The sequence below is a fragment of the Dermacentor albipictus genome, chromosome 8, assembly GCF_038994185.2.
Source record: "Dermacentor albipictus isolate Rhodes 1998 colony chromosome 8, USDA_Dalb.pri_finalv2, whole genome shotgun sequence".
NCBI classification, from domain to species: Eukaryota; Metazoa; Arthropoda; class Arachnida; order Ixodida; family Ixodidae; genus Dermacentor; species Dermacentor albipictus.
In genome coordinates this window covers 9,464,625-9,491,920 of record NC_091828.1, presented here as the reverse complement: position 1 = coordinate 9,491,920, position 27,296 = coordinate 9,464,625, and the positions used below count along the sequence as shown (strand labels likewise).

The 27,296-nt window shown below is 47.4% G+C and overlaps 1 protein-coding gene across 3 annotated transcripts in view; it reads left to right on the top strand.

Annotated features, from left to right (window-relative positions):
• LOC139048616 (uncharacterized) overlaps positions 1-27,296 on the top strand; it is a 177,359-nt gene that overhangs the window by 145,728 nt on the left and 4,335 nt on the right. The window lies entirely within an intron of this gene.

The window sequence follows — 27,296 nt, the reverse complement described above, 5'->3', positions numbered from 1 at the left end:
CTTCGTTCCATCGCACTTTGCGCGGTCCTTAACTTGTTCTCAAGCTTCATTGTCAGTCTCCAAGTCTTTGCGCAATATGTCAGCACCGGTAAAATGCACTGATTTTATACATTATTTTCAATGATAGTGGTAAGCTCCCAGTCAGGAGCTCACGATGTCTGCCGTATGCAGTCCAACCCATTTTTATTCTTCTTTGAATTTCCTTCTCATGGTCAGCGTTCCCTGTGATTAGTTGACCAATGTAAACGTACTCCTTCACAGACTGTAGAGGCTGACTTGCGTTCTTGAACTATTGTTCCCTTGCGCATTATTTATTATATTTGTCTTCTGCATATTAATCTTCAGCCCTACACTTGCGCTCTCCCTGTTAAGGTTCGAAACTAACTCATCCGCAGTGTAACTCATCCGCAGTGTTGCTGAATACAATAATGGCATCCGCAAACGGAAGGTTGCTATTATATCCGCCATCGATCTTTATTCCTAAGCCTTCCTAGTTTAATAGCTTGCATACTTCTTCTATGTACCGAGTGAATAACATTGGAGAGATTGTGTCTCCCTGTCGGACCCCATTCTTTATAGGTATCTTCCTGTTTGTGTAGAATTCAGGTAGATGTGGAACCTCTGTAGATATTTTCCAAGGTATCTACATAAGTGTTCTGTACCTCTTGATTACGCAATGCTTCTATGACTGCTGGTATCTCTGCTGAATCAAATGCTTTTTCCTAATCTGTGAAAGCCATATAGAGAGGCTTATTGTACTCTGCTGATTTCTCGATAACCTGATTAATGACATGGATATGATTCATTGCAGGGTATCCTTTCCTGAAGCCAGCCTGCTCCCTTGGTTGACTAAAGTATAATATTGCCCTTATTCTGTAGGAGATTATTTCGGTAAATATTTTATATAATACGAGGCATAAGCTAATGGGCCTGTAATTTTTCAGTTCTATGACGTCGCCCTTTTTGTGGATTAATATAATGTTTGCGTTCTTCCAATTTTCCAGGACCCTTGCAGGCGATAGACACTTCGTATAGAGAGCCACCAGTTTTCCTAGCATTATTTCTCCTCCATCTTTGATTAAATCGACTGTAATTCCTTCCTCTCCTGCAGCTTTCCCCCTTTCATGGCTTGCAATGCTCTTCTGACCAGATCTCTAGTTATAGGAGGAGTTTCTGTATACTGTTCATTGTTGTTTCGAACAGAGTGCTCCTCAGTCTTTTGGGTACTGTACAGGTCAGTATAGAATTCTTCCGCTGCTTTTAATATACCTTCGAGATTGTTGATGATGTTACCCTGCTTATCTTTCACTGCATACATCTTGGTTTGTCATATGCCAAGTTTCCTTCTCACTGCTTTCGGGCTGCGTCTATTTTTTACAGACCATCAGTCTTTTTCACGTTATAGTGTCTAATATCGCTTACTTTCGCTTTGTTGTTCAGTTTTCACAGTTCCACGAATTATATCTTATCTCTTCAGTTGGACACTTTCATTCTTTGTCGTTTCTTTATTAGGTCATTTGTTACTTAAGAGAGCTTGCCTACTGGTTGCCTTGATGCTTTGCCTCCCACTTCAATTGCTGCCTCGGAAGCCAGCCTCGTTGCGGTTTCATTCATTACCTCTATGCCTTCATCACCATCTCTCTGTTCTAAGGCTGCATATTTGTTTGCAAGTACGAGCCTAAATTTGTATGCTTTTACAATTAGTGCCTCTAAGTTGACCTGTTTTTTCTTGAGCAATTTTACTCTCTCTCTATTCAAATTGAGGTGAATCCTGGCCCTCACTAACCTCTGGTCACTGCACTTTATCCTACCTATCACTTCTACATCCTGCACTATGCTGGAATCGGCAGAAAGTAAATTTCTTTTTTCGTTTCACCATTAGGGTTTTCGAGATCCATTTTCTGTTGCTACGTTTCCTGAAGAAGGTGTGCATTATTCTCCGTTTATTCCTTTCTGCAAATTCTACCAACATCTCTCCTCTAGTGTTTCGAACATCGACACCGTAGTTGCCGATTGCCTGCTCATCCGCCTGCTGTCAGCAATTGCTACTGTGTACCGCGTTTGCACATTTCTCATCGGTAATTCAGCATCTTCATAAAACTGATCTACTTCCTCTTCGTCGGGACTGGACGTCGTAGAGTAGGTTTGTATTACTTTTAATCGATACCTCTCGTTGTGTTTGATTACGACTATTGGTACGCTCTCGGTAATGCTGTAGAATTCGTCAATGTTTCCCGCTGTGTCCTTATACATTAGGAATCCTATCCCGTATGGCTTCTTATCCGGGAGAACTCCATAGCAGAGATCATGGCCGTTATTCAGCAGTGTGTAAGCCCCACCAGTTCTTCTATTCTCACTAAGGTCCATAATGTCCTAAACAATGTCTGATAGTTCTTCGAATAGTCCTGCTAAGCTAGCCTCACTCTGGAGGGTTCGGTAGTTAAACGTTTCAAGGGTCAGTTTCCATTGGCGGCCTGAGTGCATGGGGCAGGTTTATGCACGAATATTATGTTGATTGAGCTAAACGCAGGTGATTTAGTTTTAGCATATCGATGTGGTAACGTTAGCGGTTTACGTAGTTGTGAAGTTGCGTGGACCGGCCTAACTTTTCTGGTCTAGCTTGATGTATGCTAGTGCTGCAAGACACGCACTTTTCTGAATGCCTTGTAGGTGCCGAATAATACTGGCGTCCCCACATTGCGTACATAGAGACTAAAAAGTGTTCGCTCGTATCTAACTTATGTGCCCCGCGCATGAACCGCTCTTTAATAAATCTATTTCGTGCTAACTTAAGTCGCTGGTCATGTTCCGCTCTTCCACGGACCTGTTTGATTTGAGCAGATGCTTATGTGCGTTTGAGTTGGTGCCGCTCTTCGATTACAAAAAATAATGTGGTCTATGTTTGCTGTGGCGCAGGTCATTATGGCATCACGAAACATATATTGAGACCGTCTAGTCTGAATATATATTAAGAAAGCAACAGCACCTCGCTTGGGCAGCACCGCCAGATGGCGCCACTTGTTCACCGGGAAGCGTGATAGATGAACACGGCTGCACACATGCCTCATCTTCCGGCGGAGGCAATTTTGCTCCAATGCGAAACCCATTACCGTCGACATCGATATTTAGATTGATTTTCCGGGATTGTTTTAGCGCGTTAGCATTCTTCGGCTACTTCACACACATACCGAGGCTATCTATCTATCTATCTATCTATCTATCTATCTATCTATCTATCTATCTATCTATCTATCTATCTATCTATCTATCTATCTATCTATCTATCTATCTATCTGTTTGTCTCATCTTTTACCCGCCTACCTGACTCACTCTGTACTCAATGGTTGAATGGGTTGCCCACAATACTGCTTTCCAGACGCAACAGGCTGCGAAACCAGCCGTAACAGGAACTTGGGTGAACGACTACGCAGCAAAGTGCCAATGTGAGCCCCTGTATTCCACGATCCTCTTTCACACCGCTATGGGTAAATGTAGATGCGCGACTGGGTAGGTCGCGTTTCACTGAAGCTCTTTAATGCCTACTTGGAGTTCCAAGTAGGTGTCACTCGGTCTGTACTAATCTTCAATGAACGTGTTTCATACCCACTTGGGTCTGTGGGTATGTGCCGCTCTTCAGTAACGTGTTTGGTGCCAACTTGGGTAACTAAGTATGTGCCACTGGAAAGGTACCACTCTACAGTGATGAACCAATTGCGGCAGAATCGATCTCACGATGACTGTCAACGGTGATACGTTAGCACTGGATCCATATAGCGACACAACGTATCGTCACCGTCCAAACCAGTTATGTAAAGGCGCCGACAAAAGTGGTATACTCCATGCAGCGGGAGCCGGAGCAGCCACAGAACACCTATACAAACTTAGAGAAGGGAAACTGCACCTTCCACAGTGCAACGGAAATAAGCGTAGCGGTGGCGTCGTGAACCAAAGTATGCGACCACAGATGGCGCTGTACAGCAGGAAACGGAAACAGTATTGGCGCTAAATTTACCAGGTGTTCTGTGTTCTGTGGCGCCTCGATCGTGCTCCCGCCAGTTTGGTTGCTGTGTGGCAAATGTAATGTAGGCGCTACGTTTGTCACACAGCAATTTCCTGTTGGACAGCGGCTTCTGTGGTCGCATACTTTAGTTCACGACGCCACCGCTACGCTTATTTCCGCTGCACTGTGGAAGGTACAGTTTCCCTTCTCGAAGTTTCTATAGGTGTTCTGTGGCTGCTCCGGCTCCCGCTGCATGGAGTATACCACTTTTGTCGGCGCCTGTACGTTATCAGTGTGTTCAATGGGGCTGGTTGGTTCATCTTTGGAATAAAAAAAAAAAACAGCGTGAGACAGGACGAGCGCGTAAAGAGCACAGGACAGAGCACTGAACAGCAACCAAATGCTTTTGGTGCGGGCTAACGCTGTTAAACGCGTCATGCGAAAACCAGGCTCCTCTCTCGCGCTTGGACGAATGGACGGGTGGATGGATGCTACGAGCGTCCCGTTTAAAACGGAGTGGTTCCTTGCATCACGAAGCTCTTTTTACATTTTGGCTAATGTCCTACCTATCTCTAAAAAACAACAACAAAGAATTCCGAGCATAAAACTTTCTGAAACACTATTGGGAACTATTGTTTTCGCGCGCATCCTCTGTTTGTGGTGCCCTTACTTTTTTGCACCAAACTGACCATCGCCTCTTACTAATTCTATTGCGGACATGTTTACTTTCCCTCTGCTCTCGCTGAAACCAAGTGCTCAAAGGAGGCCAGAGGAGCCTAAACAGAGAGCTGGCCGGATATCTTTACATTCTGATAAAACATGTTCCGTTGATTCCCTAGCTTTACCGCAGTAAGTACCTGCTATTTCTTCCTTCATGTGCCCCGCTTTATAAGTGCCCCATCTGAAGCATCCTGATCTCGCTTCCAATGTAGAGTTTCCCTTTTAGTTTTCATGACTTGTTTCATTGCTGATTTCTTGTTTTCCTCTTAGGTAGCTACTCATAGCAGGTTTTTTTTTTTTCATTGCCGCCACACATGAGATTGTCTCAGCCTCTCTAACATTGCGTTTGACGTTATTTGTTGCCACATTACTCCTTAAACCTGTCGCAAACATGCCGGTACATTTCCAAGCTCTTTTCCTCCATGTTGTGTCAATGTGTTTCTTGTACAAATATCGGAACATTTTTGCAATCCATTTACTTTCTTCCATATTCCTCAGGCGGTATTCAAGATCACTTTTACTGCAAGATTCCCTGACTTCAAAACTTAACCAGCCCATTTCATCCTGCACAGCTCAATTTGCTGTCTTTCCTTGAGCGCCCAATGCGAGGCGTCCAACTGGCCTTTCGTTACCATCGAGTTCAGATTGTACCCCTGCTCTAATACAAACAACCGCATTACCAAATGTAAGTCATGGAATCATTATGCATTTTCACCTGCCATGGAGCACCTTGTATCCCCATTCTTTTGGGCAGGTTAGGCGTTCCGGCGGTACGGCCGAGAAGTGCACGCGTCCTCGCAAACGAGAAGCGTGACGCTCCGATGCCTGCGAACTCTGAGAATTGTTTCCTCGCTTGCCGCACACTCAGCGAAACATAGCCAGTGACCCAAGTTGGTGTCCAAGAGCTTTGTAGCAGCGTCGACGTCGATCAGACGAGGAGAATGGCGCCTGGCTAGGACAGACCGTTGCCTAGCAAGCGAAGCGGGCGCGTGGCTGAGATCGCTAGCGGCCGGCGCGAGCTGGCTGGAGATTTATCCGCCGAGGACTGACCATCAGCTGCGGCGTTCTGCTCAGTAAAATATACTCTGGTTTATTGTGGCTCAACGTCGTCACTTATTTTATATGGCACAGTATCATTGTGCACCAGTAAAACCAAGGGATACCGACGCGGTGCTTCCAGTCGGTGTGAAAGAGCGTCTTAAAATAGCAGTGCCTACCCAGTCCTGCATGGTACATATACCCATGTCGCCGTGAACAAAGTTCCTCGAGGAGCGACACGTGCGCACACATCGCCGCATACTCAGTGACATCATCTGGTCCGACAGTTGATTTGGAACACTGTCACTTCTGCACAGAACCTCGATGCGCTAGCCACTCGATCACTGACTATGAAGTGACTCTGGTAGGTGGGAAAATGCGTAGACCTTAACATAGATATATAGACACAAAAACAAATAAACCCAGCCCCCGGGAAGCCAGTGAAGCCCTCTAAGAATAGCATTGAAAATATCCCTCAACTTTCTCCGATACAAAGCGGAATCAAACGCACATCACAAGGGTTTCCTGAAGGAAAGCGATCCGACGCTATAGAAAAGAAGGCTACGCCACAAATGTACTGCGTATGTGCCGTTTTTCCATGAGCGTCTTTCACACCTGTGCTTTAGCAAACTGCGCCGTGAATGAAATGAACCGCACTTCAGTGAACCCCTCGCTAGCTAAGGTCACTTGGTATGTTCCTCTGGGTGTGCCGCTAGATGGCGCAGCGTGTCCAATAGGAACTGCGAGCAAGTAGCCCCGCTAACGCATGACGCATTCCTAAGCGATCTTGTGCACTTGCGAGCTATGCATTTCAGGTGCCACTCCGAGGATTCGCGGCGGCGGCTCTAGGCGGCGCCTAGCACTTTGAGGTGAACCCGCAAGAGGAGTCTCGCTGGAATGCACGCTTCATGCACAAACCGGTTGCACAGGTGCAATACGTTGTGCCCCTTTATTGATTCCTGCTAAATGCATCATCATTGAGAGTCATCGTGAGTTGGGTTCAGCTGATTCTTCATTTATTAATTTAATATGCCCACATTGTCCAGGGCATAACATGAATAAGTGGTTGCACCAAGCTGGCAAGAATCCAAGAAGAGATATACAGGCAGGTAAAAAATAGCTTCCACAAGTACATTCTTGTGGACCAGTTAGTACATGCTTAACAAATGAGGTACTGGGGGAAATACATGAACAAGCCTGCAAAGAGCGACAGCACAGAGGGCACTCTGACAACTGCATATGACTCTAAATTAGAGGAAGACAATGTATAGGCAATCTAACTGTGCTGGAGCGCAATATCGTGCCTGGAAGTCAACCTGTGCGCATGTGCAACACGCCCCCTACTTATCGCAGCGCTCCTTTACACCCGGCTGCGTTTCGGAATAAAGTGCTCTTTGTTACCTGCTACTCGTCTGGCTTACATGGTGTCAGAAGTGGGCACGGCAGTTAGTTCCTGCCCGTGCGGCAAGTTTTGCCATAGGATCCCAGCTTAACAGCAGTATTAATTCCCATGAACGAAACAAGGCCTCATCCGGAACGAGAACCACGAGCCACAACGATGACTTCGACTCTGCTACCACCGCCCAAGCCGCTCGACCTTACTGGCGACATTTTCACAACTGGAACAGCTGGAAAAAATGAGTTCGAACTTTTCGCAACAGCGACAAGGCTGAGTCTACAGCCCCAGGTTGTTCAGACCGCTACATTTTTAATGACTATCGGTGAAGGTGCAAGGCGTGTTTTCCGCACCTTCAAGTTTGAAAACTAGGAGCAGAAGAATGATCGGAAAGTGTTAATGCAGAAGTTCGAAGAACATTACAGACCAGTTACAAATCTAACCTACAACGAGTTTCGGTTTGGTTCCAGGAACCAGTGCGAGCGCGAGTCATTTAACGAATGGCTCACAGAACTGAAGACTCTAGCTGCGCACTAAGAATTTGGCGAGATTGAAGATAGGCTTCTACGCAGTAGAATAATTCTTGGAATAAGAGACAAAGAACTGCAGCAGAGACTTATTTCTGGAAATCCGAACTATGCAAGAACGGTTGAGATTTGCCGTGCTAAGGAACAGAGCAAAGAACAGGTCGCTGAAATCCGAGGCAGCCAGGGCGGCAGCGCTTCTTTTGAATCGGAAATCAACATTGACGCTGTAAAAGCAAAGACTGCCACCTCCCCGAAATGTGTCTTACAACATCAAAAAGCGGCAAGATGGCCAGCAATAGGGAGGTATTGCAAAAATTCTAATGGCCGAAACCATTTTGCTAGTGTATGCCGCACACGGAGCTCGAAAACACGGCCAGAAAGACGGCACGTGCGACAGGTGGAAATGGCTGGTGACGAAGATTTGGCTGGCGACGAGACATACTTCCTTCAAGCGTTGGAAGTTCAAGCGGTCACGAGTGACGAGCACTGGTTGTCAGTGGTAAATGTGGCTGGTATCATGACATATGCCATTTACAAAATTATACGTATATGGTAACTCCCTACGCTGTTATGCCCATCCTCATCAATGAGCAATTCTCTCAACTTATCATGAATTCCTTCTGTCATCAGGTAATAGTTGATTGCCGGTTTCCCACTTACCATGTGATCTGCCCTTCACACTTAGGCCCGGTATTCACGATAACGATGTTATGTTGTTCACAAAGGTCTAGGATTGACTTCCCCTTGTTGTCGGTACAGGGATCTAAACACTGTATGTGGGCATTCATATCACCTAATAGGATAAATTCAGCACCATTCCTGAAACCCTTAATATCAGCACTTATGCATTCCACTAACACTTTTTTCTTCTCTGTGCACTTATTTCCGGTCCACAAATACGTAACGCCCAGCCAACTTTTTTTTCCCACTCATTGTACTTGATAACAAAAGATGCTCTTGACATTTTGAATTAACGCTTTTCCATTTGGCTACGTAATGGATGAGCATTCCGACTCCCGCTCCCTTTTTTTTCGACTTAGTTCTGTTGCACCCTTCCCACACATATTTCTCAATCACTGGTGGCTCTTCCAAGTCTCTAAGGTGCGTTTGTGTAACCGCATACAACCCTATGTGTTCTCTGTTGAACTGGTCCTCAATGTCTGAGCACTTTTTCTTTTTTCTGCCGCCCTGCATATTTACGTAGCCTATTGCATGGCGACCTCTCTTTCTTGCTTTTCTCCTCTTTCTGTTATCGACGGCGATGCCCTTCTGAGGTTCCCCTAGGGGACCTTCTTCATTGCTGCCTACTCTGGCCTCCTGAGCGCCCGTGGGCCACGTAAACAAGCAACAGCGCCACCACCAAGTCGCCAGCCCACTCCTCGTGCCAGCCTGTAATCGAAGTGGATCTGGTCTCGTTTAAAAACACCACACCTCACTTCCCTGTTTACTTCAACAACTTCGAAGCAGGATGGATGGATGGATGGATGGATGTTGTGAGCGTCCCCTTTGGAACGGGGCGGTGGGTTGCGCCACCAAGCTCTTGCTACTATACTGCCTAATATTCTACCTAGGTTTAACAATGAAAAAAGACACAAAAAAAAACACTATGAACTACCACGCCCAAATTTTCTGATCCCCTATTGCGAACTGTGCTTTTGTACGTCTCCGTCTTTTGTCGTTTCCCTACTTTTCTTCCAACAATCTTCCAGTCGCCTCTAACTAATGTCTATTGCGAACATGTTTGCTTTACCACTGCTCCCTCTGAACCCAAGGGCTTCAAGGAGGCCAGTGGTGCCTAAATCGACCGCTGGGTAGACGTCTTCACATTCTAATAAAACATGCTCCGTAGTTTCCATAGCTTTACCACAGCAAGCACATGCTTCTTCTTCCTTCTTATATCTCGCTTTATAGGTGCGTGTTCTAAGGCCTCCTGATCTCGCTTCGAAAAGTAATGAGCTTCCCTTTGAGTTATCATAAATGGTTTCTTTCCTGATTTCGTTTTTTCCTCTTAAGTAGTTACTCATGGCAGGTTTCTTTTCCACTGCCACCACCCATGAGATTAATTCAGCTTCTCTGATTTTCCGCTTGACCTTTGTTGTTGTGTTGTCCACCCTACAGGCCGCATACTTGCTGGTAAGCTTCCTAGTTCTTTTCCTCCACTGTGAATCAATGTTTTTCCTGTACAGATACCTGAACACTCTCCCAGCCCATTTATATTCTTCCATATTCCTCAGCCGTTCTTCATACTCAATTTTACTGCGTGCTTCCCTAACTTCAAAACTAGTACAGCCCATATCACCCTGCACAGCTTCATTTGTAGTCTTCCCGTGAGCGCCCAATGCGAGGCGACCCACTGAACTTTGGTTCCCATCGAGTCCTGATTGTACCCCTGATTTATAGCAAACAACCGCATTTCCAAAAGTAAGTCCTGGAACCATTACACCTTTCCACATACCTCGGAGGACCTCGTACCTATTGTATCCCCATAGCGATCTGTGCTTCATTATGGCTGCATTTCTCTTCCCCTTTACCGTTATGGTTTTTTCCTGTGTTTCCATATATCCATTTCCTTCGTTTATCCATATACCAAGGTATTTATATTCTGTTACACGAGGTATTTCTTGGCCCTGTATCTCCACTGTCTGTTCACTGTTTTCATTGAATACCATAACACCTGATTTTCTAACACTAAACTTCAAACCTAAATCGTTGCCTTCCTGTCCACAGATATTAGCCAGACGTTGCAAATCACTTTGCATGTTAGCTAGCAACACAATGTCGTCCGCATAAAATAAACCTGGGAGTTGCTGCTCTATTACTGTACCCGCCTGTTTGTATGACAGATTAAACCCGATATTACTTCCTTCTAGCGCCCTCTCCATCCTCACCATGTACATCATAAACAACAGCGGGGATAAAGGGCACCCCTGCCTCAGTCCCTTGTTGATATGAACTTTCTCCTCGCTCCTCATCCCTTCCCATTCAACGCAAACGGTATTTTCTACGCAAATCTCTCTCAAAAGCTGTATACAATCGTTACCTAAGCATTCCCCTTCCAGGATATCCCACAAAATGTTGCGGTCCACGTTGTCGTAGGCTCCTGTAATGTCTAAAAAGGCCACATACAACGGTCTTTCTGCTTTTGATATTTCAATACATTAAGTAAGAACAAACAAGTTGTCATCCAAACGCCTACCTATCCTGAAGCCATTCTGAAGCTCTCCCGAAATGCCATTATTCTCTGTCCATGCTTGAAGCTTTAATTTGATTGCCTGCATTGCTAGCCTGTATATTACCGATGTAATGGTCAACGGTCTATACGAGTGAATTCTGTCTTTCTCCCCCTTTCCTTTATAAATCAAATTCATTCTACTTTGTCGCCAACTGTCTGGTATTCGTCTATCTTTTAAAGTTCTTTCCACTGCTTTCACCAGAAATTCCTTACTTTTTGGTCCTAGTTCATTTACCAGCCTAACGGGAACCTCGTCTAGCCCTGTGGCTGTACGCTTAGGAATTTTCTCTTCCGCTTTCTTCCAGTTTAAATTTGTCATCACCAGCTGCTTTTCCCCTTGGGTCTCTTTCACGCTCTTTTTTTCAACAAGTATAACCTCGTCATTGCCTTGGAAAGATTCGGCTGTTGCTTTTCGGATGTAATTTATTGCCGCTTCTCCTTCGAGTCTGTTTTCATCTTCGTCTGGGATATGTTGTATTGTTGTTGACTTCCTGCCTAATAAGTTTATGTGGTTCCAAAATATTCTAGGTGCCACCTTCTGTGTCTCGCCTATTTCTGACAACCAACGTTCACTTTCACCTTTTAATTTTGCTTTTAAATTTTGCAATTTTAAGGTGCGCGGACGCGAGCGCCATCTGGTGGTGCTCCGAGGATCCTAGCGGCGGTGACGTCACGCACGTTCTCCGCTGTGATTGGCTTCCGGCAAAAGAAATGCCACGTAGCGCTCACGTTCTTGAAAACCCGGTGAGGTTCGCAAAGAGAAGCTGCGCTTTTAAAACTTTCAGTTACAACAGCAACGAAAACGAGAAGCAAATGATGGTGAAAACAAAAACATGCAGAAAAAAGAAATTGAGAGACAGGCGATTTGGTCCAAATTATTGTTATTGCTTCGTGCACAAACGTATGGGCAAGAAAAATGGGAAGGCGAATCAACCTGGTGTTCAATTCGACGAAAGACCGTCTTCCTAATGGAGTCGAGGGTGGGATGTTGCGCAGTGACTGCGCACCGCGCTTCATCGTATCACTCCTCACGCAAGGGTGGAGCGTCGGACTCAACTTCTGTTTTCAAGGCTACCGTCAGTGTTGTTCCATGTTTTGACGTATGTTTACGTATTAGTTAATTCTAAATGCCTTCTGTGATTAAAGAAGCGAAAAATATGATCTAATTATGAGGCACGCTTTTACGCGGGAGACGCGTCCACAGCATAATGGTGAGAAAAGCAGGCTTGTGTGCTATGTGTCCTCTTTTCAAATCCGGCTGCTGGACAATTTTATTGTTTTATTTTAAATTCACATTAAACCATAAGGCCGATACAAAGAACGCGATCGCAACTTGTTAGAATATTACATGTCTCACAGATTTAGTGGCACTATGAATTGCAGTAAACAAAATTTCGCTAAGTAAACGCTCGTGGCGTAACGACACGCACGTGGACAGAAAGGACGCTATGACCGCGAGCAGTATCGCCTAGAATTGCATGGTCTTGTCGGCGTTGTCGCATTGCGTGAGCCTCAGGTTCCAGTACTGCGACATGCTCACGGCGGGTGCGTTTAATGTCCTCTGTGCGTTCTGGAGCTGCAGGGTCTTGTTGGCATTTGTATCCTCGGCGCCTCCTTTTGCCGCAGCGGCGCTTCAGTGCGCCTAAGATGTTGATCTGCAGCGTGCGCCCCGCATGCAGCAGCACGTTGCTCCTTCGTCTGGACCAAGAAGTGGTCTTGGCGCATAGTGCAATTGACTGGGATGGTCTCGACTAAATCAGAAGGGGCCTAGCACACGAGCAAATTGTGGCACTCAGATATTAAAATATCTGGTGCATGTGCTGCTCAATAATTCAGAGCTCCACAAGTAACACAGCAACATGCTCGTTTGTCTTATTTGCTTTTCTGTGATGCTGCTATTTTCTCATTGTTTTCCCCTCACAACGCGATGTGCCTTTTCATGTGGTATTTATATACTTATGTGAACCTGTCCCGGACTACAATCGTTTTTTGCACAAGTACTTCCTATTATGCCTTCGTAGTTTTACAAGTATATATGACTTTACAAACTGATTTAGGACCTTTCAATTAATACACCTGAGTTGAGGAGACCTTTATGTTTGTTTCTATTCAAGGGCTGCATCATGCGCCTTGGCTGCTAATGCTCGGGGCTGCAGACCCTGTCATGCCTGATAGATGGCTTTTTGTCGCTAGCCACCAAGTGTCTTTGATAATGAAACAGTATGATTGATTGATTGATTGACTCATATTACTGCAGAAAGCCGGGTCACGCCTATCACTGGTGCCCATACCGCGAAATGGGACTACCAGTGTTTACTGCAAATGCGCCGCGTCGACAGCTTGCCGAACGGCCTCGTGATATCGCAGAGTATACTCGCGGACAACTTTCTGGGGAATGAAGGGAGAGCTACGGAGGCAATGTGTGCACAAGTGAGAGCGCTTCTGGAAAGAGTCCCGTGTTTTCATCCTTGTTCGTTTAAGCTGCGGAAGAGAAAACAAAAACACCTTATAAGTAACAGTTAAATAAGATAAAGCACACCGCTGAACGTATAACTTTACTTATATTGCGGCTTTTCCGTTCCGCGTCTGGGTAAACGCGAAATCGTCGCACCTGAAGCTGCGTCGATTCAGCCTCTATTCCGAGCAAAAAAAAAAAAAAAAAAAGATCAGTCAAACGCTGGCGGACTGCCGTTAAACATGTACAGCAGCTACGCACCCGTAGCTTTCCCTGTACTGCCACAGAATGTTGGCCGCCAGTATACGTCGTAGCCACTCAGGACCCGGCGCCCTTTCCTTTCGCGTTCACGAGGACGCTAGCTGCCACCACAGTGCCGCCCATCTACTGGCCTCGCTTGTGGACGGTCCTAAGTACATATCGGGAAAATTAAAGCGGCAACCGATGGAGGTGCGGTTTTGTTGGTCAAAATGACGAAGATCCTATTCCGCCAACGAAGACGCCTGGACGACGTAGCAGCGATACGCCGCCAACCCAACGTCGCTTTGAAGCCAAGAAAATTCCGAGAAAAGCAGACGTGACCACGCGGCGTGCCAGCCAGATGTCAACGCGGAGCCGCCGTAATTCAAGACTTCAGTGCAACCCAAGACAAAATATCTTCCGGCATCGACGTGCTTTTCCATGGCCACGCACTCGCCGCTTTAGTGGACACAGGAGCCGACTACTCCGTCATGACTAGACCCTAGGCCGCCCAGTTGAAGATTGTTGAGGCTGCATGGGAATACAATGCAATACAGTAAAAATTTATTTCCAGAAATAGAAGAGCTCTGTTGGACACCATTGGCTAAAAGCTGTGGAAAAATAGCTTGATTGGACCGATGATCTGTTACAAGGCATACATGATGGCGGCATCAAAAATAGGAACATTTTTAGACACTCATAATAAATTACTCGCACAAATGCACAAAACCAAACCGCAAGTAGTCCGAGAAAAGCTCTCAGATCCGGCCAGCTGGTGTACAATGGAGGACACCGAGTGGAATTTGCACGGCAAGAATTACCGTTCATGGCCGGACCTTCCCTGCGACTTTCGTTATCCTCCAACAGTGTTCATGAGACGAAATTCTCGGCATGGATTTCCTGAACCAAACGGCGCAATCATCGACCTGAAGTCTATGTCGACAGCGCTGTCTAAAGATCAAGCCGTACCGCCAGAGTTCTCGGAGTCACCATGACTTATGTGTGTTCGAAGATAGTCAGCATCCTCGCTTCAGTATCATTTCTGTCGGCGCCGAAACAGCGCAAGACGTAAAAGGCATCGTCGAGGGCAGCCAACATCTTCTAGATCTCGAAATCTCCTTCGCAAGAGGGATTGCTCGATTGCATGGAAGAAAAGCGAAAGTAATGCTGGCAAACGCCAGTCAGGAGTGCAAACACCTCCGGAAGAACACAGCGACTGCATATATCGAGGAAATTGTGGAAACCATTCAATGCGTTTGTCCCTTCGGATTCTGCCACATATACCTCAAACGCCATATTTGCTGAAACAAACTGCAAATAAATCGAAGCCTCGCCTTGAGTGAGTAGCAAGAGCTCAAAAGTCTTCTCAGATGATACAAAAAACTCCTTTGGGTGTCATCGAGGATTCAACAGACAGCAGTTGCAAGGTATTGCATCATTACCGAAAAGTGAGATTGATCACTCCGCCAGAGCACTTACTGAGTTCAGACGCGAGAACGAAAAGCTATAAGGCGGCACATCGATAAAATGCTGCGCGTCGACATCATCCAGCCGTTGAAAAGCCGGTTGGCGTCTCCACTAGTCTTGGTGAAGAAAAAGATTTTCGTCAATCGGTGAATTTGCTCGTCACTACCGATGTTCTCTAGTCTTACTTGTTTTGCGGGGCACAAATTGGACCAATAAGAAGCTAAATTTGTCACTGATATATCTGACACTGCATCGGTCTTCACCGTCGCTACAAGGTGACAATATTGGGAAAACGCGGGAAGGCGAGAGATGGAAATTCAAGACTTGACAAGTCCCCTTGTGGAAACTTTGGCTCCCGCTTTTACCTTGTTGTCTTGGTTCTCACTATATATATATATATATATATATATATATATATATATATATATATATATATATATATATATATATATATATATATATATAATCACAGCACCGGAACCAGAACCAGCAGTCGCAGTGGAGGACACAGTGACTAGTGTGCGCCAGCCGTCGTTCGGGGCTTTGTCTGGGCGCTCTTGGGCGCGGCCGGCCAGTACTGGGAAATGCTGGCGCGAACTGGGGCCGGCGCCGTTCCCAAACTGGCTCCTTTAACGTGAGGCTTGGCTGCGTTCCGGGACAAACCATGATCGTGAGGAAGGCGGGTGGCGCCCCTTACACGGCCAGTAGCGACGCTTGCCTGGCCAAGTGCGTGACCATCCCCGCGGTGCCAGCTGCAGCTCTGGCGTTTGCTGAGGAACATTTCCGCTGACTCCTCCTCTGTCACCGTCATCAGGTCTGGCATGAGACACCGGGGGCGGAGCGGTCTCCTACGCACTGCTTAAGTTCCCGGCTCCCCCGTTCGAGAAGGGATCTGCAGGCGTGGTTATTGCATCAACGCGACAAGTTGTCGAAGCACGGATACCACGCATGGCTCCAAAACCGGCGGCGCGGGAGCATTCAGCGACTCGGATACGTCGGAGGGCGATGGCGACTGGACCTTTGACGTCAAGGGAGCCGCCAAGGCACGAAAAAGCAAGCTTTCGAAGAAAATGGCTCGAAAGAACCCCTCGACGGGTAGCGCAGCCGAGAACAAGAACGGCGCGCCGTCCTCGTCCGAGGAGTGCGAAATCTCGAACTCTGGCAGCGGTTCCCCGCGGCGCCCAGCGGCAGTGGCAGCAAAGACGACGCTGACGATGATTCTGATCAATAGGAGTTCAAAGACGGCTACAACGAGAACATCAAGAGCCCTTGAGGTCAGTTGGCAATGGTAGTGGAAGCGGCACCGTTTGAGCGACGATTACCATCTGCTATCTTCCCCTCCTGTTAGCTACGCGATGAGGTGCCGTGTTGTCTCTGTGGCGGAATGGCAGCGAGCAGATGGGTGCTACTTCCGGTGACCTGCGGCGTATAGTCGTCATAACAAGGTCCAGGCGGAAGACCGGATCATTTGGGTCTCCAATAATGCTTGAGGGCCCTCGAGATCTCGGAGGCTCCACGATCTGGTCTGTCACATTTTCGCGAAGCACTGGTCTGGTAACCAACCAGCTTTAGGGCCTTCGGGTTCCTGAAAGGCCTTGGTGACTCGGACGTTGCCTGTTCCGCCGACCCTCGTTCGGTGCAGCAGTCTACAAGGTTTGCCCGCCGCCGGGGGTGCGATGCCGCCGCTGTAAGCCACCGTGGGCTAGTGCCATTATCGCCTTCGCAGAGGGAGGGGCAGTATGGGAACTCCGTCATTGAAGCCAGCAGGAGAAGAAATGGAGGACAAAGTGATTTCTGTGCGTGAGCAGTTGTTCGAGGCTTGGCATCGGCGCTCTTGGGGTCGGCCAGCCAGGACAGTCACCTGCTGGCGTAGAATGAGCGACCGCGCCGTTCGCACAATATATTGTTGCGGTTCAACGCGAACAAGAGACAATACATTGAGCAAGATGGTGGAACAGGCTATGGGAAAACCGCCGTAACAAAGACGACTTCTTCGTCTCTGCATTTTCCCAGCCCCACTACACAGAGTCCGTTAAAGCACTTTCCTCATCGTCGTCAACATGTCTACATAGAGCACGCATAATTTGCGTTTACTCTAAATGAACATCGCCCCAATGCTAAACGAGAAAATTCGCTTGGTCAAAAGGAAAGTCTGCCCTACAGTCACTCGCAGACATGGGACTTCCTGCGCGCTACATGCGCAAGTTCAGAGCGTTGTTGGTGGCGCCTTGTGTAGTAAGGGCTATCTGGAGCGACCTCGTAGGTGACGTCACTTAGCCATCACAGCACATTGTAGGGTACAAAATATCGCCTGAGGAGCTTCTCGAATAGTCCCGTTTTCGTATACGCCCTTTTTTCATAGGCGGCACCATACAGCTACGCAGTGGCGCCGCTACGCATAGGCAGTAGGCATGCTGCCTTGGGCGAGCGCTTCATCTTGCATGACCGGTATACGGTCGGCCGTGGTTTCTGGTGATGCGATGGCTAAATACTACTCATACTACTCATACTAACTAGACTGCTCGTGCGGTCTATTTAGTATGACGTGCTTCTTCTGTGTGGTAAACAGTTCTGTGAGAGGTACTGAAGTGGTTTAAGTCGGTATGGCCGGACTTACTGCTTGCGTTGAGGCGGACGAAGCACGCAGCGCAATATGTGCGTGCACATTGTAGCCTGCAATCAGCCTCGGAGATCAATTGTGTATTTCTGAATGTTACATTCACTAATGTTTCCTTATTGCAGTATTATCCTCTAATTCTAAGCTACGTTTCAGGAGCAATGAAACGGACGCGACGATCGTAACAGCGTGGGTACTGTTCTGCTACGACAGGAGCCGCGCTGTTATACTTTGACACGGGTTCAAACTGTTCGCTGCAGAAAACATTGCGTGAAGACTTCGTTTGGTGGATGAGCTTTTCAGCCATCAGTAAAATTGTTTTGGTTAGCAAGAACAGCATACCCTACAGTGTGCATTAAACTTGTACAGCAAAGCGACCGTGTACGAACTGCACGAATTTTTCTATGGAGTGATACGTGCTGGATTACAGATATATCTCTATATAGCGCAGGGTCCAAGCATACAGAATCAACGTTTATAGATATATAAACGTTGTGCGGCGTGACTATGTGAGGTCGTATTGCGGCGTTAGCCCGTTTTCTCTTTTTGTTTTTCGAGAAAGCGGATGATCACCGGATTTTGTTTGGGTTAAGTTCTCTACGACGCAGTCCCACATATTACGGGAATACTGTCCTCAAAAATAGCGATCGCATTCTTTTTATGCGATCCATCTCGCACGTTATGGCCTTACATGGCGAAAAGGCAATGCCGAAGCACATAGTTTATGTAAGTATCATGCTGGGATCCCAACCGCAGTGATCGTTGTGTTGAACCGCGGCGTTTGCCTCAGGCCGGATGGCTAGCGTAGACGTATTGTGATTTCAAGTCTACTACACATAAAATGCTTGAGAACGATGCCCGTGTATCACAAATATTTGATAGCGCCTGGCGCCTAGATGTTTCGCGGTTCCCTTAGTTTGTTCTGAACTAAACGTAACAGCGCAAACATATAAGACGAGCCACAAAAAGAAAGGCACGACACACACTGGCGCTGACTAACTACTTCTTTTTTCCTTCCATCGTCGATGCATTTATATACCTAGGCCACATAATCGCGCAGGCGCACAGAATGCATTACTGACGTCAGCATCGTATATGTTTGCGCTGTTACGTTTAGTTCAGAAGTATGTACCAACTAGGCCCAAATGAAGTGTTGCTGAAATCCCTTAGGTTGGCCATGCACGAGCATGCGCTCTTATGTCTCATGTTTTAGTCCCAAAGCCAAGCGATCAGATAATGAGCGCATTTACCATTTCATACTTGTAATACAGAGACACTGGTTCTCTTCTTTAAATAATAACCTATATACGCAAAATAGTTGACAACACACACACACTATTCTGATCTCGAAATCGTTCCGCAGCACCTGACAGCAATGCTTTCAAGCAGAGCCGCGCCCGATCGCACAAGCCAGAGAGGAGGAAAGGCTCGCCGCGCGCCCTGTCCTCGTCGCCCGATAAAAAGGTCTGTAGGCTTCCAGAGCCATACTCGGTTATTGGTTCAGAAGTCACAGGTCTATGATAGACCTATGGTAGGACCTGTGTCGTATTCCTGCTGGCGATATACTCGCACGCGTGCGAGCTGCCTGGCTTCTTCCGCACGTTGCGTAAATGCATCAGCATCCGTGTCAATGTCGTCATGCTCGTGTGGTAGAATGGCATCGAGCATCGTCTTTCCCGTCCGTAAAGAAGGCTGCATAGAGCCATCTGTGTAGCTTATTGTTTAGCCGTGGTATAAGAAAACGTGATATAAGGCAGAATATCGTCTTCACCTTTGTGCTGTATATTCACGTACATTGAAAGCTTGTCCTGGTGCGTTTTCTTCAGGCGCTTTGTTAGTCCATTTTTGTGGATGGTAGGCTACTGCATTTCGAAGAGTCGTGCCACTGAGCATCAGGATGCGAGCCAAAAGTGTGGCTGTGAATGCGGTGCCTCGATCTCTTATGACGATAGTAAATGCGCCATGTGCCATGACATTCTGAATGAAAAGTCGTGTCGCCTTTGCTGATGTGCCTCTCTGGATAGCTTTTGTTTCGGCGTAGCGAGCAAGAAAGTCAGTTGCTAAAATAACCTAACGCTTTCCCGCAGGAGAGGTAGGCAGTAGACCCAATAGGTCAAATCCGACCTGGTCAAATAGCATTTGCGGTACTTGAACGGGTTGTAGCAAACCGGCTGCTTTCGCTGGGGATGGATTGCGCAGCTGACTTTTTAGGCAGATCCGAACGTGATGTTTCACGGCAATGGGCAGTCTTGGCCAACAGTACCTTTGTCGCACTCTGTTCAGCGTTCGCGTGTATCCTAGTTGTCCAGGACTGATCTCGTTGTGACATGCTTCCACTACAAAACGAAGAGCACTAGAAACGACGAGCAAATAGTTGGATCCGCTCGAAGAGAAGTTCATTTTGTATGTAACTTTGTTCCTTAAGAAAAACAATGACAATCCTCTTGCAAAACACTTAGGTGCTGCCTGAGTTTGCCCGTCCAAGTAGTTAATCGTGCCAAGCAGCTCAGGATCGTCACTCTGTTGTGCAATCGTAGACGTGTCGAGAAGACCGATGAAGACTGTTCATCGGAAAAGCAGCCGACTCTATGGGCGACCGAGACAGGCAGTCGGCCTCGGTATGGCGTTTCCTCTACTTCTACATGACCATCACGTCAAACTCTTGGAGTCTAAGGCTGCAACATGCTAATCGACCGGAAATATCTTTAGGATTTGTGAGCTAGCAGAGCGAATGATTGTCACTGATAACTTTGAAGGGGCGACCATACAAGTATGGATGAAATTTTGTAACCACCCATACAATGACTAGGCATTGCTTCTCAGTTGTACAGTAGTTTGGTTCTCTACGCGAGAGCGTTCTGCTTGCATAAGCGATCACCCTTTCTGTGTCCTCCTGGCACTGCCCAAGCACGGCTCCGAGACCTTCATTGCTCGGATCAGTGTGAAACATTGTAGGAGCTTTCTCGTCAAAGCGGGCAAGCACAGGGGGCGTTTGTAAACAGTTCCGCGAATCGGGAAATCTAGCTTGCTGTTCGTAGGACCATACAAAAGAAATGTCATTCCCCGTGAGGTAAGTTGACGGCGACGCAATGCAAGCAAAGTCTGCAATAAAGCGCCGATAATATGCGCCGAGGCCCAGAAAGCGCCAGGCAGCCTTTTTATCTGAGGTTACAAAGAACTGTGCGACAGCGTTATTTTTGCAAGGATCTAGAAGGAAACCTGCGTGACTGACAACATGGCCAAGAAACTAGCTCCTTAAACCAAAATTACGTTTTTCCGGCTTTAGGGTGAGGCCGGCCGACCGTATTGAGTGCAGAACCATTTCAAGTCACTCACAGGGCTCTTCAAACCTTGCGGAAAACACTGACATCGTCGAGATATACTGAGCAGGTTTTGCACTTCAGCCCTGAAATCACGGCATCCATAAGCAGTTGGAAAGTAGCAGGTACACAGGACAAGCCGAAGGGCAAGACTTTAAATTCGTTTAGTCGTATAGTCCATCTGGCGTGACAAACGCGGTTTTTTCACGGTTTCTTGGGTCTACCGCTGTTTTGCCAACACGCTTGTAAAGTCTGTGGAAGAGAAATAACGAGCATTTTGAAGCCCTTCAAGAGAATTGTCTATGTGGGGAAGCGGATACATGTCTTTCTTTAACCTGATTTACCTTTCCATGATCCACACAGAAACGCATGCTGCCTTCCTTTTTGACTAAAACTACAGATGATGCGCAAGGGTTCTTGGAAGGCTGAATCACATCGTTTTCAAGCATTTAGTTTACCTGCTGTTGTATCGCCTTCCCTTCTTTAAGGCCACAAGATAAGGGCGTGATGAATCCGTCTCATTGTGTCCTCTGTGGTTATTTGGTGCTTGGTTAAGGCGTCCGACCAGTCCTTGACGTCGGCGCAAAGCGGTCGTGTAACTCGGCCAGGACCGCAAGAAGCCGTTCTCGCTCGTGTTGCGGTAAAGTAGCATTTACGTTAAGCCGATGTGCTGGGTCTTGTGCAGACGCTTCCTCGAGTACTGTAAAGTACCCACGAACATCAACGACGTCGTCTTAATAGGCCGCGGGCGTGCCCCTTGGTAGGTTCCGTCGACGTGTGTTGAAACTGGTTAACGATAGATTCGTGTGCCCATCGTTGACATTTACAATGCCTCGTGCAATGGGCCTTCCGTGAGTGAATAACAACGGTGTTGCTTGCTCTGCAACTCCTTCATAATCAAATGATGCTCACATTCTACGGAAACAAGGATACATGACCGAGGTGGGACGACTACGTCGTTTTGGGTAAGACGAAAGGAGTGGCGTTGCAGCGGTAAGCAGGGAGTTAAGTCAAACCTCCTATAAAATGTAACCGAGCCGTCCGGAATGTTCATTATGGTGCCACATTCCTTTAGAAGATACATGCCTATGATTAAACCGTTACAACATGTTCAAAGAATGACAAAAGTTGTCACTTTGACCCTAATGCGCCTGCCGAGGTCCAAACTGATGCCAGCGGTGTCGGCCTTGGGGCAGTATTGGCTCCAAGAAAACCAGGATACCAAGAATACGTTGTTGAGTACGCGAGTCGAACCCTGAAGAAAGCTGAGTGTAGTTATTCCGTCACTTACCAAGAGTACTTACACATAGTTTTGACTTTGGCTAAGTTGCGTCCGTACCTTTATGACCGCCCCTTTGAAGTCTTCACTGAACACCGTGGCCCATGCTGCGTCTTTACGGTGCCCTGGCGCGAGCACGGAGATTTACTTTGATGGCGGGCGACGGCAGTACTGGTCATCGCTTCAGGCTGATCCTGTGGCGATTCCGGCGGCGCTCGGAATGGCGCAATGACCGCTCTAATTCTTCTCGCACAACAACAGCGATTGAGGCAAATTGAAGCTTCGATCTTCGGAACATTCTCTGAAGCTCCTCCTACGCGTATTAAAGTGCAAAGTTGGGTGAGTTGATGTACATTCATAATGGTAACAGCGCGAACAAGACTACGATGGAGTTAAATGACGCAGGACGAGTGCTGAGATAGGACAGCGCTCGTCCTGTGTCCTTTCATTCCGTCGTCGTCTTGCTCGCGCTGTTACGATTATGTATCTTTTCACACGAACGCTCTGACGCTCTCGCACAGGACTTCGGTGCCGAGTGGTTGAACTTCGGCGTAGTTCATAGGGAGTGTGCGGGAATTGTACTGCCTGTTCCGAAAAAAAAGAATTACGAGGTTTCACGTGCCAAAACGACAATCAGGTTATGAGGCGCGCCGCAGGGGGTGACTCCTGAAATTGGGACCACCTGGAGTTTTTTAACCTGCGCCTTAATCTAAGCACAAGGGTGTTTTCGCATTTCGCCCCCCCCCCCCCCCCCCTCGAAATGCGGCCGCCGTGGCCGGGGTTCCATCCCGAGACCTCGTGATCAGCAGCCCAACACCATGGCTACTAAACAACCGCAGCGGGTTGCCTGTTCCTAACTTCGAGTCCTTGCTCGATGGTTATGGCCTCGAAAACAAATTCAGCAAATTTCTTGGGCGACTTGCGTATCAATCAGCCGAAGCGCTCTTGTTTGACACGCCTCATCAAGAAGCGAACTTTTTTCTCTTTTGGCATGTAGGCATCGGCGTGCCTCAACAGGTGAGTCATCTCTGAAAATCGTGATGCTTTCGTTGGGAAGTTGCACTGGAACTTCTAGAAGTGCTTCAGCTTTTTCCTTGGTCACGACACTCGGAAATATCGGCAAGAAGTCATTCCGGAACATCTCGCACGTTAATAAAAATTTCCAGCTAAATCGGAACTTCCATTAGAACTAATCAGACATCACAGCTAATGAGAACTGCCGCAGCGGACCAAAATGGCTATGTCTACTTCGTGATGACCTACAGAACATCCCCCCCCCCCTCTGGACCTAACATCGAGTGTTCCTTGAAAGGGAGGGAAGCGTGGGGAGGGGGGGGGGGGTTATGTAGACGCCACTTTATAGGCCGCAGATCAATGCATAATGACACGTTGTTACTGCCAATTTATTTTATTGTAAAACATTCATTTTCATATTACATATAGGAAGAGCGGGCCCATGGTGCGGGTACTCCTCCCGTTGCTCAGGACCGTGGCTTTGGCACTGCGACAAGCACGCACTACGAAGCGGCAAAATCTGGCCTTACGTGCGCCGCATTATCAACGGTCCAAGTCTGACGACAAAAACTGGCGCTTCACCATTAGAGACTCTGTATCGGCCACTGTTATCTCATTTGGACGGAAGTTTAGGCGGCGGAAGAAGCGAAGTACGTCGTGCTTCTTAGTATTTACGCAAACGCAGTTCTTAAGGCGCAAGAGAGGCAAGATTCCTCATGATAGAGACCCCACATGTCTTTCTGCGGAGATTTTTGCGTCGGGCAACTACGATAATGAAATGCTATATATTGAACACGTCCCTACTCCAACTTGGATAACATTCTTAGCACCGACAGCCCAGGAGAGAAGGGCGGAACCCCAGATTGTGTTGTCAACGTCTCCCTTCTCACCTCATCTGCTGGCGCCAAAAATGTTATCCACGATAAAGAAGCTCTCGTGTTGCACAGGCGCTAGGCACGCGGCGAAAGCTAGTCATGGAATGTTTATTCCTGCACATGAGCTACTGCCTACTGATATGCTGATTATTTCATATGAAAAGTAATATTCTTATCCACTACAATGTTGCACGAAAATACACAGCGAAGCTACAGGAAGTGATTTCTCATTCATGAGCCTTCCACCAAATTGCGGGAGTCCGCAAACTCATTCGACATAACTTATTCATCCGATGTAATCCACAGCCACCAACTGACATGAAAACGCAACACTGCTCACTGAGCTCGCTGTATGATTAGAATACTCTTTTGAATCTACAGAGTCCTACGCGTGTTCGAAAAAAAAATTTGCGCTCACCACTGCACTGTTTTTACTCAAATCTTGCAGAGTTATCGCGATTTGGCGTCGACTTCATTTAGTATAACACTTGGCTCAGTTAATTGCCTGGTTTTTTAATGAAAGTGCAAATTTGCCTGTGCCCATGGGGATGCGAGCCACTGCAGGTGACGGCACAAGCGTAAACTTGTGTCGCCGCCTGCCGTCATTCGCCGAAAGCAGCGTTTCAGGCAGGGCTGCCGCGTGTTACATGCTCCTAGAATTTAAACATTCTGTTCAATTTGGTATTCGCCCCCGTGAAACTCGAAGGAAGTGGTAATTAGGCGTCTGTCGCTTCGACGCAGACTAGAATGTCCTAGCGTGACACTTACGAGCCGCCTCCAGTGGGTGATTTTCATCGGCAGCTTGCACTCGACGGCGACGATTAGAATCTCAGATCTGCTCTCGCTGACGTTTTTCGGAGGCAAAGTCATTGACCGCATACTTCGCTTTCACACGGGCAAACGTTGTCGATGGTTATGGTCGCGTCTCTGCTGTAGATGCCTCTACTCGTGCTCGGCTCGTTCTTCGGCCGTGCGGACAAAGCGTGGTCTTCCCATTTTCTCCATTTTTGTTGGCGTGAGAAACTATTGCAGAGGTCTACCTCTGCAATGCGCAATCCAGTTTTTGCACACCGCGGTGGCTACCGGGGCGCACATCCCGTGTTTTTCCATCAAAACCGCCGCGCCGTTGCATTGAGCGCAGATGGCAGCAGACGCAGCCGGCAGCAAAGTCGGCCAGTGCGGGTGCACTCCAGCATGCTGAACACACTGCCAATAAATTTCCAAGAGAGGCTAAGCACCACTACAGAGTGTTTGCGGACTGTGAAAATGCCTTTAGAGCTTGCCAGGACACTCGCACAACCACTGCTGTGGTCCAACGACTCCGCCTCCACGTGTGTCGTCTGCGTGACCAAGGTCATGATTTTCAGTTAAACTGGATCCCGGGGTACACGGGTATACCAGGAAATGAACGGGCCCATCGACTAGCGCGCGCCACGCTACTATCTGCGCTATCGAAAACGCCCGAACAATTACTGAACAACGTACCTGAAGACACGTAAATACACAGTTAGTGGTACGATCCCATGGAAACAATAGCCAAAGCCAAGCGCCACCGGTGCAGCTATCTCTTCACTACGTCCAATCCCATGGACATTCCTCCGCTTCCCTCCCAGGCTGTTACTCGTCGGCAGCAGGTTCTGCTCCGGCAGGTACAGACTGGCACACTCCTTACTCTCTTCCTCGTGCAGCGTTTTCGCAGAAAGGAGGACACTCGTGGCCTGGAATGTTCGCGTGCGGGTACCTGCAGCCCCTGCAACACCAGGGCGGACATCGAACACTTAAGCTGGGACTGCCCGCTTTATTTTGGCCCTAGGCAAAGGGCCCTCGCTTCGCTACCAACGGAATGGCGACCGACCTCCCTATAGACCTGGGCGCTAGCGAGACACTGCAGTGCTGCGACCGCCAATGAGCTCTGACGGTGACTGTACGAATTCCTGGATGATCCTGAGGCTCCAGCCACTGGGACCAGACTTCTTCATCTCGAGCGTACTAGCGGAAGCATCAGACCCCATGATGTGGATAATTAAATAAACCACTGTTTCCCCTCACCTTCTCACTCCTGCCACTTTCCAACCCAATTCACCGCAGCCCTTTAAGGGCAAAAAATGTGAATAAAGACGTGTAAACAACAACCGACTCAGCGGGTGCGGTGCGCGGTGAAATTGCGTGTCCTTTCTTTCTTCTCCACCGTACTATCGTAGGCTTTTCCGCTATTCGGCGCTCGCACTGCCATCTTTTTTGTGGACTTTACGGACTTTAGCCAGCCTAGATAGCGCCGCACTCCCTAAGAGACCACACAGTGCCACCATCTTTTGTGTCCACTTAATGGACGTTAGCCAGCCCAGATACTCTCCTATGAGCCCACGCATACGGCATATTCATATAGGCCCGTCAGGTAAACAGATTCTCTGTAAAAAATAGTATGACTTCGTCGTATAATAGTCAACGCGATCCATTTGGTGGCGTCCATCTGGAGTGCTTTGGCATGTTTTTAAACCCTGGCTTAAGTTAGCTGGGTCATACTGTATATCCATGGGTTTGTAGTGATATGGCTGGCCCTCTGGGTAGCAGCATATTTTTCCGCAAATAAGACTAATTGTACTGTGCATATGAGATCCGTCTACCTGCACTTTCGCGGCTGCACAAATAGAAAACAGCAACGGCACGAACAATACCTATTGTGTTCACAGCATTTATTTCAGAATTCTCATGCACTTTACCATAAATAGAGAGATTCTGCTAATATGCTGAAAACTGCGCCTCGAACCTTAAACAAAAAGTAATGTTTTGCAAGCAAATAATCTTTACATTTTCCTTCAACAATGTTTCTTTACTAAACAAAAATATCCTCACTCTCCCAGATTTCTTTCACATTGTCTTTTAATGTATGGATGGCATGTTCTAAAAATTCCTTTGCTATTGTAAATTTATCCGAGACAATATAACGTAGTATAGGTGCAGGACACTTTAATGAACCAACTTCCAATCCATGCTATGAACAACCTGAGTCCTTACGCAAGCACATGCAGATAAAGTGCGTTTTACAGCATAATAAAAATATCATAGTGCCTGCCCTCGTATTAACCTTAAAGTTTAGGTGTGCACATCTGCTTCTG